This window comes from Podarcis liolepis (genome assembly GCF_965112155.1).
Source record: "Podarcis liolepis genome assembly, chromosome: 9".
In the NCBI taxonomy this organism is placed as follows: domain Eukaryota; kingdom Metazoa; phylum Chordata; class Lepidosauria; order Squamata; family Lacertidae; genus Podarcis; species Podarcis liolepis.
The window spans coordinates 30623624-30638119 of record NC_139564.1 but is presented as its reverse complement, the minus strand read 5'-3'; the positions used below and the strand labels follow the sequence as shown (position 1 = coordinate 30638119).

At 41.9% G+C, this 14496-nt stretch overlaps 1 long non-coding RNA gene across 2 annotated transcripts in view; it reads right to left on the bottom strand.

The window, feature by feature from the left end:
- Positions 1 to 14272, bottom strand: part of LOC310686569 — a 62762-nt gene extending 48490 nt beyond the window's left edge. For both annotated transcript variants that reach the window (XR_014515995.1, XR_014515996.1), the window contains exon 1: positions 14044 to 14272. This is a non-coding gene — a long non-coding RNA (uncharacterized lncRNA). The remainder of the gene's footprint in view (positions 1 to 14043) is intronic.
- Positions 14273 to 14496: the final 224 nt, after the last annotated feature.

Genomic DNA, 14496 nt, shown 5'->3' with positions numbered 1-14496 from the left:
ATGTGCATTTGATCATTTGTGTGTCTTTCTGTATGGGTATCTATCCATCATTTATCTGTCATCTGCTGGCCTGCCTATCCATCTGTCTAGATCTATTGTGGTAAAGGCCACGGGCATTAGGTCTAAAGACACTTCATTGAGCAGAAGCTGTTGGATTAAACATGAGACATTCTACCAAACAAAATGGAAGATGTTTAAAACCAGACTTTCCATTTAGCAAAAGCTGTGTAATTCTAGCCATGATAAAAAAGCAGCATTAAGTAGCTTTGGAAAAGATTGTAAACAGCTTTCAAAAGAGGAGTTTCCATTTGGCAAAGGGAGCTCTATTAATAAAAGAGTTTCCACTATATTATATAAATACAGCTTCTGACTCCTCTGTTCCATTCTACTACAAGTGACTGCTTACCGTATAAATTGTTAATGACATGGGGCACAATCCATCAGTGTAAGCCTCATTGTAATGAATAGAAGCTGTGCAAGAGCATTTATCATTTCCCCATCTTAGTCATTTTATTTATTTCTAAATTAAAATAACCCAGCTCTCCTTTTTTTAAAGCTTCATATAGATGAGGTTATATTTTCCCGATTTTACAGACCACTATGCCAGCATATAATAGTCTTGATCCTATATACTTCTTGCCTCAGGCTGAATCAAGTACAGTGGAAGCAAGTCAGCATGCCAACACCAACAGCCATCCCACAGCGTTCCTGACAACTGTGCGACTAACAACTGATTAGAATGACAGTCGCCAATGTGTATCTGAGTCTGATACAGTAGCCTCTTGATTCAGCAGTCAGCATCGGATATTTGATGACCATTCTCCTTATTTGTACGCAGGAAGAAAAGTTGCTTTCAACAAATACTGTCCCACACTTTCCATCACATGTCCTCATCATTTTCCTTATAACAAAACATCTGGTTTGGGGTCAGGGAATGGTTTTGTTGCCCAAGAACTATCAGCTTCAATTGTACAACTTGAATTTGCTGGAATATGACTGAGTCCCACCTAAAATAGTGGATCTGAAAGCATCTATAAAGTGTGTGAGATTTTCTATGTGTGAGATTCTATAAATTTCTGGCCTTGAGCATATTTGCGTCTAGCCTTGTCCACTATAGTAATGTGCCCCCCAACCACTTTCTCCTGAAGTAATGTGGCCTTCAGCCCCTCACAATGTTTCCCACTCCCAACCTAGTTGATTGGTGAGCAAAGTATGATTCCCTTCAGTTCTGCACTCCATGGGAACCTGGCAATTGGAGCCAAGTTTTCTTGCTGGTTAGGATAGGGAAAACATGCTCCCTTCAGCTGTTCCTTATCTGGCTGATGAATGGGACCAGATTTGTCTGTGTCTTGCCATGATTTTCTTCCTTAGATACAAGGAGTGTAGCCTCCCAGTAGGTTCTCTAGCTGATGGTAGAAACCAGAGAGTGAATCATTATCTGGGTGGGTAGGTGCAAATGGACTAGGTGCATTCCTGTCTAAATGCACTTCCAATAAGCATTGGGTCTGAGAGAGTACCTATCTACTATTGCTGTGGCAGTATTCCTAAATTAAAAGAGCAAAGCATTTCTGATGGATTGTTCTTAGGAGCTAAGATAAAAGTGGGTTTTTAAAATACAGATATATACATTCAGTATGATAATTTTGCCCCATGTTGCGATAGGGGCCTGATTTAGTGAATGTCCACTATATCTCATATATGCCACATACGTTTTTAATTAATGGTAATAATGATTGCATGCACCAGGACATATATTGCATCAAAATATTGTAACTATTATTTGCTTAGTAATTATCATTTGTTTGCAATTTATTTTATCTTTAAAAAAAGTTTGGTCACATTATACTGAAAAAAAGTAAGAGATAGTTTTAAAAATTAGTTCATGCAGTTTCATTTGGTATAATTTTAAACCCATAATGTAATGCTAAACAATACACATCTCCAAACCTTTTCAAAGGATGTTAACTCAATTTTTAACCAGATGTTCGCTATTAATAATGGATTTAGGTAAATTTATGGAATAGTAAGCTTTCTTTGAGAACTCAAGGTAGGTGGAGGGAAAAAATCATTGTTTGAAGAATTGGCCTGCATTCCAGCATAAAACTCTATAGCAATGAGTGATCACATGGACTGGGGGCGGGGGGGACTTATCTCAATGAAGAGTGCATTTGTTTTGCTCTTTAAAAAAAAAGTAGAACTGAAATTAAAGTAAAATTTAGATGATCATTGCAGAAATTATCACAAATAGAAAAGAATAGAAGATAAAAAGCTGATAGAGGATTAGGGTAATAAACATCAGAGAGCAAAAGGACAGATTTAAAAGGATCGAGTCAGCTGACCCAATATCATAAATGTTCCATTTAAACAATGAAAAAAAGCCCATGGCTTTCTGTTCACTATTCCTTTTTCCCCCTTGCCAGACATTTTGGCACAATTTTCTAGAAGAAAATACAACTAAGTTTCCCCCACCCCATGAGTGGCTCTCACATGCTGAGGCTGTGGTGACTAGCGTTTAGTGGGACTGGTAGGGCAGAAGCAGGTGGTGCTGTGGGTAAAACCTCAGTGCCTAGGACTTGCTGATCGTAAGGTCGGCGGTTCGAATCCCCGCAGTGGGGTGAGCTCCCGTCGTTCGGTCCCAGCTCCTGCCCACCTAGCAGTTTGAAAGCACCCTTAAGTGCAAGTAGATAAATAGGTACCGCTTTATAGAGGGAAGGTAAACGGCGTTTCCGTGCGCTGTGCTGGTGCTGGCTCGCCAGAGCAGTTTCGTCACGCTGGCCACGTGACCTGGAAGTGTCTTCGGACGGCGCCGGCTCCTGGCCTCTTAAGCGAGATGAGCACACAACCCTAGAGTCGGACACGACTGGCCCATATGGGCAGGGGTACCTTTACCTTTTTAGGGCAGAAGCAGGGAGGCCAACAGTAGCTGGAGCAGGGTCAAAGGCAGGCAGACCCAAGTAATTCAATTTTTATCCACATCATGGATGTGGGTGCACATCCACATCGTGGGCTTGGTTCGGCACTCACTGCACCTCCATTGGAAAGAGCCAGGTGTGTCAACTTGAATAAAATTTTGTAGGGGCCCAGGTAAGCCCCACCCCGCATAATCAATCACATGATGCAGTGCACACAGCCCATTTGAATGGGAATGCCCATCAACTTTGTGGAGGCCTAGCCCTCTCAAATATTTTATTGCTGGGGCTGAAGCCACCACAGTCCCTAGGCATTGGCTCATATGGAAAGAGCCCATGGAAAAGGGCTTCGGATGATGAACACAGTGCCCAGCAGTGGCAGGTAAAGTAAAAGGACCGCTGGATGGTTAAGTCCAGTCAAAGGCAACTATGGGCTCATCTTGCTTTTCAGGCCGGGGGAGCCAGCATTTGTCCACAGAGAGCCTTCTGGGTCATGTGGCCAGTATGACTAAACCACTTCTGGTGCAACAGAACACTGTGATGGAAGCCAGAGCACACGAAAATTCCGTTTAACTTCCTGACACAGCGGTACCTATTTATTTACTTGCACTGGTGTGCTTTCAAATATCTAGGTTGGCAGAAGCTAGGACAGAGTGATGGGGGCTCACCCCATTGAACTGCCAACTTTCTGATCAGCAAGCCCAAGAGGCCCAGTGGTTTAGACCACAGCACCACTGGCATCCACCACGTCAGCAGTGGCAGACTTTGGGGTCTCAAATTTCAGTAGTGCCCTATGCAACACAAAAATTCAATGTGCCCACCTCTTGCCTTCCATTCTACATCACAGTTGTACATCATCTTTGAGGTTCTGCACCCAGTGCAACCGAACCAGTTGTGCTCCCCTAAATCTGCCTCTGTGCCCAGATTTATTCATTTGACAAAGGTGGTCCTTGAGATATTGAACCACATAAGGGTTGGCTTTTACTACCAAAGGTTACATACAGTCTTGTTTTATTCTTACAAACTTGTACATAGAGCACATGTGTACACACAAAGACTTGTTCTATTGTGCATAGTCTTTTTCCCATCTGCAAATGCATATTCAATGCTTTTTTATTAGAACTATGATTTATTGTAACATTCAGAGGAAAACCACAGGAAAATTACCTAGAAGACCTCACATGAATTGCTTGCTTCTTGACTATATCATAGTTTTCCATTTCAGTCAAGATGATCTAAAAATACAAAGGTTTTGCCAAAGTGAAAAATGCATTTGGTGGAGGCAATAGATATTTTATTGAGAATATGCAGAATTTGTCATTTAAAATCTGATAGGGACTTTAGCTCACAAATATCATAAAGCTTTATCTACAGGCACAATATGTTTTGCTTTTATAATGTATTAAATTGGTGCTAGCCACAGGTTAATTTTGAATAAACGTGAGAATCTTGTTATGCTGTTATAACACTTAATGAAATACCAGCCATAGGCTAAATCAATAGAAGCCCCACCCTTAGTCATATGTCTGAAAAATATGTAACAAAATACTATTATATGCTTGCATTTCATGTCAGGTTATGAAAAGATGACACATTTTGGAAGGTTGCCACCAGAAACAATATGGGTTTCTTTCTCTTTTATTTGTGCCTAAAATATTATGGATACTGAGAGGATGTAATAAGATATATATTTATTTTAAGGCAAAGGTATTAGTAATGTTGGTAATCTCAAAATGAGGCACCATGCTGCAACATGGTAACTTTTAATTACAGTGGTATCTCGGGATGCGAACGGCATCCGTTCCGGAGCCCCTTTCGCATCCTGAATGGAACATAAGACACGACAGTGCATCTGTACGTGTGCGGGTCGCGTTTTGCCGCTTCCACACATGCGCGTGGCGTAATTTTGAGTGTCTGTGCATGCGCGAGCGGCGAAACACAGAAGTAACACACTCTGTTACTTCCGGGTTGCCGCGGAGTGCAACCCAAAAGCACTTACCCTGAAGCACATTCAACCCAAGGTATGACTGTAGTGCTATTTTTCTAGAAAAAGAGGTGCCAGAACTCACCATGAACACCTCCCTTCTTCTTATAGAATGGCAATGGTGTCCACCCGAGAGGGCCAAAACTGAGTTACAGTGAGTTCCGGCTAAACAAAAGCCCTGCTTTTAACAACTCAAACTTCTGCATATCTCTTGTCAGTCTGTCTGTGGACGCCTCCCCCTTCACCATCCTTTCTGATCATATAGCAGAAGCCAGCTGTGAACTTGGCTGACCATTGAGTCAAGACACTGCAGCCTCCACTGTGCCTCATTCCCAAAGGAAACACGAACCCTGGAAAAGTGCCTGGAACCGCTGGAATCTCACACTACTAGGAGGTAGGCGTGCAACTATGTTTGCCTTTGCTCTCTTCACCTATTCATACATTTTGGGTCAAGTTGATTTTTAAAGCATGTATATATATATTTTTAAGACCTTTCCAACCAAACCTTCATTTGAAAACTTTTGGACATCTACCCTGAATGATGATGATGTGAAAAACTGCATATGTTTTCTTAATTAAAGCAAGATAGAATAGCTGTAGCTGTGGTTCTGGCCATGCTACCAGACTTAATAAGCCTCAGTTGATCTAAGAGACCATCTTAACAATCTTTAATAGATGCAACTGGCCTGTCCCTGCTTTTCATCCAAAGACAGCAGGCCTTATCTAGCATGAAAGGATTGCACGAGAAGGAGAGGCCCACCCAACGAGGAAGCATTGCCACTTTCTCTACTTCTTGTCAACCTTTTCCCTATCCAAATCCTACCTTTCCAAGTCATTTTAGTTTGAGACTGAACAGAACAACAGCTAAAATATTTATGGCTAGGTAAGTCTCTTACTATGTGAATTCAGTCAGTGTCAGACCATTGGGAATATAAACCAAAGTCTAGATGAGTCTTTGGGTGAGTAGAATGGGATTATTAAGAGCAAACAGAGGAGCCAAAAACAACACTCTGTTTTACATTTATGTCCTAGTTTAGCCAGATTTCAGTCTTCAGACAGTGTTAAATTAATCTTCAGTAGCCATGTACATTTTGTCTATCTCTTAAGTTTCAGCTTTTGGTACCAGTTTCCTAAATGTCCTAAATTTAAATTTTGCTATCTCACTGTCCCCCTCATCCCGCCCTGCATACAATTTTCATTGAGGCACTTTCTGTTCAGAGTCTTGGTATAATTTAATAATATTTATTCATAATTAGGAGTTACGGGTTTGCATATGACACCTAATTATTCTGGATGCTTATATTCCAAGCAGACAGTGAATAGCACCATAAAGCTTTCTCATCCTAACTGTGTGAATGGGCAACAAAATAGGCCATAGAATTCAATTAAAAATAAGGAGAAAATAAGACACATTTATTTCTGGGTATGACTGTTGTGGGGTCTGAACTGGCATTTTTTAAAATCTTGGGGTCACAGTAAAATAACTGCACAGGGATACACCTTCTGTTCTAGCAACTCACTGTTCCAACTGTTGCTTGTTTTGCTCCATTACTTCTTCGGATGGATGCCAGCAATTCTCACAAGATCCAAACAAATATAGGTGTCAGGGAACTGACATCGGAGGAAGGGGAGGTGGAAGTACTCACAGAGGCTGGGAGGGAGTCAGCAGCTAAAGCAGGGACCAGCAGGGGGAGAGAGGGTACTCTGGAGGAGGATCTCATGAATGCTGAGAGAGACGCAGCAGCCAAAGCAGGAACTAGCAGGGAAGAGGGAGGGATGAGGGACACGTCCAGCGAGAACAGCGGGGAGGTGTCAGAAGCTCCCATAGGGAGACCCATGCTTCGCCGGAAGCTGCCACGTCGTGAGTCCAGGAGACGCGTTTCCGTTAAGGAGCTTCTATGCTGGAAGCGCTTCCGCAGACAGCCACTGTCAGACGCTACGAGTGATTAGAGCAGACATGTTTGAGGAGCTCTGTCACACACAGAGGTTTGTGGAGCCGCACAAACTCTGAGGGAGCACTATTTTACGCACAAGCAGCTAATCATCCCATCACAATAGGGAAACAATTTTCTATAAATATCCTCAAGTCCGATTTATAATTTAACCTCATCTTATTTCCTCCATAGTAATGGGGTTGCAGTCTGAGCCAGAAGCCTTTGGGCCCTGGTAAGATAACCTCTTCCAGCAGGGCTTGGGCACTGGAGTTGGAGCGTTTTCTCTCTGTCTGCACATGTGTTAGAGGTTTACAAAATTAAGCATAGTAAGAGTTTGAATGACCAAACTGCAATCCTATGCACAATGGAGTAAGTCAAACTAAACTTAATGGGACCATACTAGAGAGGGGTGGGGAGAAAAAGAGAGATTTAAATAAAAGTATGAATTATATTTTCAGAGTGAATAAAGAAAATTTCAACAATTAGGGTCATCCAGTGAAATTAATTAATATAGCTTAAATGGAAATACTTTTTTCAACATACAGTGGTGCCTCGCAAGACGAAATTAATTCGTTCCGTGAGTCTTTTCGTCTTGCGATGTTTTGCGTCTTGCGAAGCACGGTCCGTCGCAACTGCGCCTCTTCAAGCGGCTTTAAGAAAAAAGCGAACAAACTCGCAAGACGTTTTCATCTTGAGAAGCAAGCCCATAGGGAAATTCGTCTAGCGAAGCAACGCAAAAACCGAAAAACCCTTTCGTTTAGCGAGTTTTTCGTCTTGCAAGGCATTCGTCTTGCGGGGCACCACTGTACAATTATTTTTCTTACATTGTTCTTCCTATTTGAAGCTTGTCCTATTTGAAGCTTTTTTACAGACTTCCCTATTATTTTGCCATTTGCAAATTTTAGGAGTATGTTTCCTTTTTCTGGCCTTGAGGAAAGAGTTCTGCATGTAATATATACTGGAACCCACTGAAATTTACTGGATATTATATCAAGCCACTCATTATTCTTTAGTTATGAATTTTCAACCAGGTGTAGAGCCACACATCTATTTGATTCACTTTTTTTTTAATGCATATGTTTTTCATACCTTGTGTGGATTCACAGATGCTTATGAGCTGCTAATTTGTGCTTTGTTTTCTGTATGAATTTCACATGATGTCACAAAATATTGTTCAAGCAAAGTGAATGTTCTCTCACCCCCACGTCCCACCTCCCATCTTTCTTTTAATAACTCTGCATGGATCCTGCTCAGTCTACCATAATGTGGCTTTGTTCTGAAAAAGACACGCACCCCACCAGTTACCACAAGTACTATGAATGTACCATAAATACACCTTTAATTTGCAGAAAACTTTTAAAGGCTGGGAAAGAAAGGAACAAAAGGGAAAGAAAAGCAACAATGGGGAAAATCAGTAATAATTAGCTGATAATTCCACTTCTGATTTTTATTTCAATTATATCATCTGCTAAGCATGGTCCATGGGGTCACGAAGAGTCGGACACGACTAAACGACTAAACAACAACAAGCATGGACTTGTCCCTCTCTTGTAATACCAGAAATCCAGAGCCATCTGAAGAAGCTGAACAGACAAAAGAAAGCAGTTCTTCACGGTATACATAGTTAAGCTGTGGAATACACTCCCAGAAGATGTAGTGATGACCACCAAGTTGGTTGAGTTTAAATAAGGATTCGACAAATTCATGGAGGATAAAGCTTTCAATCGCTATTAGCCACAATGGCTAAGTTTTTTATCCCCACTTTTGGAGTATGTCACTGCATATCAGTTGCTGGTACAGTGGTACCTTGGGTTAAGTACTTAATTCGTTCCGGAGGTCCGTTCTTAACCTGAAACTGTTATTAACCTGAAGTACCACCTTAGCTAATGGGGCCTCCTGCTGCCACCGCACTGCTGGAGCACGATTTCTGTTCTCATGTTGAAGCAAAGTTCTTAACCTGAAGCACTATTTCTGGGTTAGCGGAGTCTGTAACCTGAAGCGTATGTAACCCGAGGTACCACTGTAATCACAAATGGGAAGAACACTGTCATTCTTGGTTTCTCTTTGTGGGTTTCCCATAGACATCTGGTTGGCCACAGGGAGAAAAGAGAGGTGGGCTAGATGGTATTGTGGCATAATCCAGTATAGCTTGCCTTATGTTCCTAAATAAAAAAACCTTTACCCTTCTATTTAACTTGGATTTCCAGAACGAAGCTTCACAGGAAGTAGGGATGAGCATTGTTGTATCCAGCTGATGGTTCCTTTGTTAACCAGATTACTTGTCAGTAATCTGGGCCAGCACAGCCAGTTGATGTCTCATAGAAAGAGGTAATGGTTAGAATATAATTGGAAATGTCTTATGGCACTTTTCTTTTTACATTCTTGAGCAAACCAGATATGATGTTAAATGTATTTATATATATATATATATTGAATAGACATATTTTAAATACTGGAAATAGCAGCTGATTGTGTGTCTGATAAAAACTGGGATCACAGCAGGTAGGGAAGAAAAGCTTAACTTTCCTCCCCTGCTCAGATCCTGCTGAAAAATGCTCCTTTGAAGATTTTTTTTTTTTTTGCATTGGAGGGAAATTTTCCTTTGCAACATACAGATGCAATCCATTTTTAGACCTATGTCATAAACCTATAAATACTTTTTTGGGATTAAATCCCATTGAACAAAGAATGAATATTGATCTGTTTATTTTTTGATAGAGCGTGTTCTCCTTCAGGGAGAGCACGTGTTGCGGTGGGGTCTACTGAGCCACCCCCTTTGTTGCTGGGTAGGTTCTCCAAGATGGCCAGGGGGCATTGATTGGATTGCCGAGTTGCTGGGGAAAAAGTTATGTTGCAATCTTGGTGGGAGGGGTAAAAGGTTTAAATACTCTGCACGCAGCCTTGTACTTTCTCTTTTGCTGCGTGCAACGGATCACCCGCCCACCCGCCCTAGAATAAGGGGTTGTTGCGTTGACCTTGCTATGCCTGTCATGGGGTCGTCTGCCTTTGAGCAGGGGCCTGGTAGGAATTTTTCCACCTGGCAAATTGGCCGGCTGGGTGGTTTTTGCCTACTGCGTAGCAAATCGTCACAACTTGTAAGGTTGTGGTTAGGCATTGGTTATAAATCTGGTGGAGGAGGGGTTAGGATAGGCTGGGCCTGCCCCTCCATGGTTGCTGCGGAAAGGGAATTCCGTTAAAGGAATCCTGGGGCTTGCCATCTTTTCGTCCAATCCCTGGAATGGGACTAGGGCCGGCAAGCCTTCGGGGAGCAGGCGGGTGAGAGTTGAGGGTCTGTGTCTCAGCTCCAATTCTTCCCGACTTGCTTTCCCCCGCACTGTCTTTCGGTGGTGCCCGAAAGTCAGTTCTGTCCCCAGGCGGGGGGACAGATAGTCTTAACCAATGCCTAACCAACCACTCACGGTTTGTATTTTAATAAAGTTGTGGCCAAAATCATGCCAAAAATCTTAAACAAAAAATTACGTGTCCGTTGTGAGTTATTTTGGGGGTGGATTGGGGACCTCAACACGCAATTATTAGATACCCATTTTTTTTTAAAAAAAACCCTCTATATTTGTATACAGTCTGGAGAGGATGAACATTTCCATTGTCTCAAAAAAAATGACAGATTTTAGATAAGGGGGATAGCTTATTTTCAAAACAGAAATCACAATCAGATTCATAGTCTTTCTGCGTATAATTTCCACCAGGACTGGATTTAATAAGTAAACATTTAATAAGTTTATTGGGTAAGTATATGTAACATGTTTGTTTCTGTTACATTAAGGCTAGTAAAAATACAATTCGTTTCTTAATATTTGAAGAGCATTTTGAAAACCACATTTATACTACTAAGATGTCAATCACTTCTTAATTTATCCTGAGCAGAAATGTATGTGTAAATGACCATATATAAACATACAAATGTTCTTTAAAAATGTACCTTACAGCATAAAACTGCCCACTGTTCTTTTCCTATTATTTCAAGATTATCCATAGAAACATCTTTTAGGAGGAAAAATAAATCAAAATTAAATTTATTTTGCAGGTTGGCAGCAAGTGATTTCTAAAGCAAGATGAAATCCAGCGATAGTAAGCATATTAAATGCTGCCGAGTCAAAAGAAGAAAACCAATATCATACAGTGGAAGGTTTTTTTTTATTATTCTAATAATATACAAGTCAGACATTTCATTTTGAAGAAACCTCTCTTTGGGTTGCCGTATATTTTGATTAAATAAATTGGCAAGGAAGTCTGTATAATCGTATACAAAGTAGCTTAAGGGATAAGGCACAAAAGGAGCAGTCGTACTTTCCACCTGGGACCAGTGGAGTTGCAAGGAGTACTTCACAGCAGGCAAAACGGTTTCATTCCATGTCTTGCTTGTTCCAAACTGGAACAGCAGAAACTCAAAGATCAGTCCCATTGCTGGTAGCTGGGCCAGTTTGTGATCCAGTGGATCCTTGGCTGCACCAGTTCCACTTATTCCTCACCCAAGAAATGCTCCATTTGGGGTGCTTCCCTTGGATACTAGGGGAAGGAAACCACTGGTGGTAGCTTTCATCCACCTGTGCTTTCTGCGGGTACAGCATGGACTTTTACCATGGTTGAGGCTGCCCCCCACAATGCCCTGTCAGAGCTCAGTAGAGCAGCCAACCCCCCTTTCAGCATGGCAGCATTGTTCTGTGAGCTTTCACTCACAGACATGGATCTTTCTGGTGCTGCCTGGAGCCCTAATCAGTTTGGCTCTGACGCTAGCAAACGTTTCTTGAAAGAAATACAAGAAATACACCACAAATCTTGGGACCGTTTTGATATCTGAACGAAACTGGAGTCAAGTCAATTCCTCTTTAATAAAAGCTGAAGTAGCTGAAGGTGAGAGAATGCACCTCTCCCAGAATTTTATTTTGATGCTAAACTTGGCTAAATATGGCTGTTTCTGAGCCACATTTTCGTATCGTATGTAGCTTTTGTTCTTCTGTAATAATTTCATGTTTATTGCAATGGGCACAACACAGAAGTTACATAATATACTGTAGCCCCATTAAAATCAATTATTTCAGATTTCTTTTAATGAGACTTTAATATATTTGATCATTTTTTCTGGGTTGCATCCAAAATGTTCTTTAGGCTAAATCAGTTATCTCGGAGAATGAAATAATATATGGACTACATTGAACATGTATGGGGGGGAAATCACTATGCTGAATAATTATATGAAATACTAATTAGACTTTTTAAAAATCTAGTGCATTGCATAGCATCACTTTAAAAAAAGAAAGAAAGCACATGAAAATGATAGTGATATGTGATGATAACTTGCTTTTGTAAGTAAAGTGGGGGAAAGGCATGTCACCTTTGGAAACAAATAAAGAATGCTTTATGAAGATCGCTTATTGCTGGGCTGCTGAGTGACCTAAGATAAGGAGAAAACAAACCTCTTTCACAGGGTTGCTGTGATTAACGAAAGGTCCACCAGTTGGCAGCCTATCATCAATGGAAGCTGGCTTAATTCAAATAACCCCTTGCTATTAGTACATTTTCTGTCTTGGTGGCTGGCACATTACTGAAGTGTGTGAGTGTGTTTACACATATACACTCTCTCACACACTGACTGTAGGCTTGAAATTTTCACCGCAGTAATAACAAGTGTACCAGTCCCTGTGGCAGGCATCAGATGGGCTGCTGCCAGGTCTTTGAACTACAAAAATAAATACAGAATAGAACAGCATTGTAGTGGCCAAGCCTGAGGCCTAGTCATCTGTCTTATAGCATGCTCTGGTAAGAGTGTTTGGCTTGGACTTTTTCCATCACATGTGGTAGCTGTGAGAGTCGAAAGGTGGGAGGGAGGGAGGAGGCAGTAGAGAACAATGTTAAGACAGTGCATTTTAAAGTGTGTTGCCTTTACAACCCTCAGGAAACACAATTCTCACAGGAGCCATAGCGCAGAAACTTCTTTTGTTGTACCTCTGCGTGTGCAAATGTATAGATCAGTTTGTGACATTCCCCCCTCCTCTTCCTCCCCCAGTTCTGAAAGATTATGATGAACTGGTACGCATACTTGCACACTGTAACATGTGGTTATAGCTAGGCCAGGATTTGTGATGAGTTGTGTGTGCACAGTCTTCCTGGTAATTTTAACATTCTTGACTTATGGGGCTCTTTTCAGTGGAAAAGCTCAAAACCAGAGAATGTGGAATGAGGGGTAGCTGGATGTTTGTTAGTTTTGGCTGAAACATATTCCCCTTCTCTTCCCTTCTGTGGACAGTATAGAACAAATTGAAGTGATATAGGGCCCTCTTTTCCTTTCTTTACATGTTTCTGATAAAAAAAATATCTCTCCCCAATCCCCTCTTATTTATATAATGCATGTGATTTCCCTCCTCCACAACACAGATAATGTATGTGGAAAAAATATACCATAGTCATCAGCTGGCTGCCATGGTGAGAAAGCCCACCATTTTGCGCTGGTGAATTTTCTTCTATTAGAGATTGCGTGGAGCAGCAGAAAAGTATTTTTTTTTCAACACAGCAAAAAATATTTCTGCCTATAAAGGTAAAGGGTAAAGGGACCCCTGACCATTAGGTCCAGTCGTGGCCGACTCTGGGGTTGCGGCGCTCATCTTGCTTTATTGGCTGAGGGAACCGGCGTACAGCTTCCGGGTTATGTGGCCAGCATGACTAAGCTGCTTCTGGCGAACCAGAGCAGCACATGGAAATGTCATTTACCTTCCTGCCAGAGCGGTACCTATTTATCTACTTGCACTTTGATGTGCTTTTGAACTGCTAGGTTGGCAAGAGCAGGGACCAAGCAATGGGAGCTCACCCCATCGTGGGGATTCGAACCACCGACCTTCTGATTGGCAAGTCCTAGGCTCTGTGGTTTAACCTACAGCTACATAATAACGAATATACATTGTTCTGTTCTCACAGTGGCCAACCAGATGCCTGTGGTAGCCTGCGAGCAGCAGTCTGCCCAGTTGCTGATCCCAGCAATTGGTATCCAGAAGCATAATGTGTCATGTGCCAAGAGTCAGTTTCACCTGCTGAACAGCAGCCTGAAGGGGGAGAAGGTGAAGTGTCTCTACCTGCAGCTGATCAGCCTTCAAGGACTCAGAGGAGAAGGTGCTGATGAGAATCAGCTGGCTTCAGCCTTCTTAAGCAGAGCTTCCAGCAGCAGGCAAATGCTGGTGACAATACTTGTAGTTCCTGGCCCTACCTTGCTGCTTCCTGCTTGTCTTGACCCCATGATCATTGGGTTCCCTGGACAATCTGACCCCACGGAGTGCTGTTTGCCGGACCCTAGGACTGGACCTGATTTTGGGTGCTGACTCTGCTTCCAGGCAAGTACACCTCAGAGACTCTTCTGGTTGGCTGGGCTATTATTCCACGTTGTTGCTCGGCAATGAGACTATGACGTAATGTCTCTGACAGTGAAGGTATAACATAGTATCATGGCTAGTAGTTGTGCTCTCCATGAATTTATCTTACCTTCTTTAAAGCCATTTAAGTGACACTCCTATTTTGGAAGGGTTATGAGTATTGCTGAACAGCTGCAGCACTGTTTGCAACTCTAGCCGTGTCTATTAAGAAGTAATACCAATTGTATTCAGTGGGGTTTATTCCTAATAGGGTTAGTATTCCAGCTGATTAAGGGGGATGCAAAGCTTGG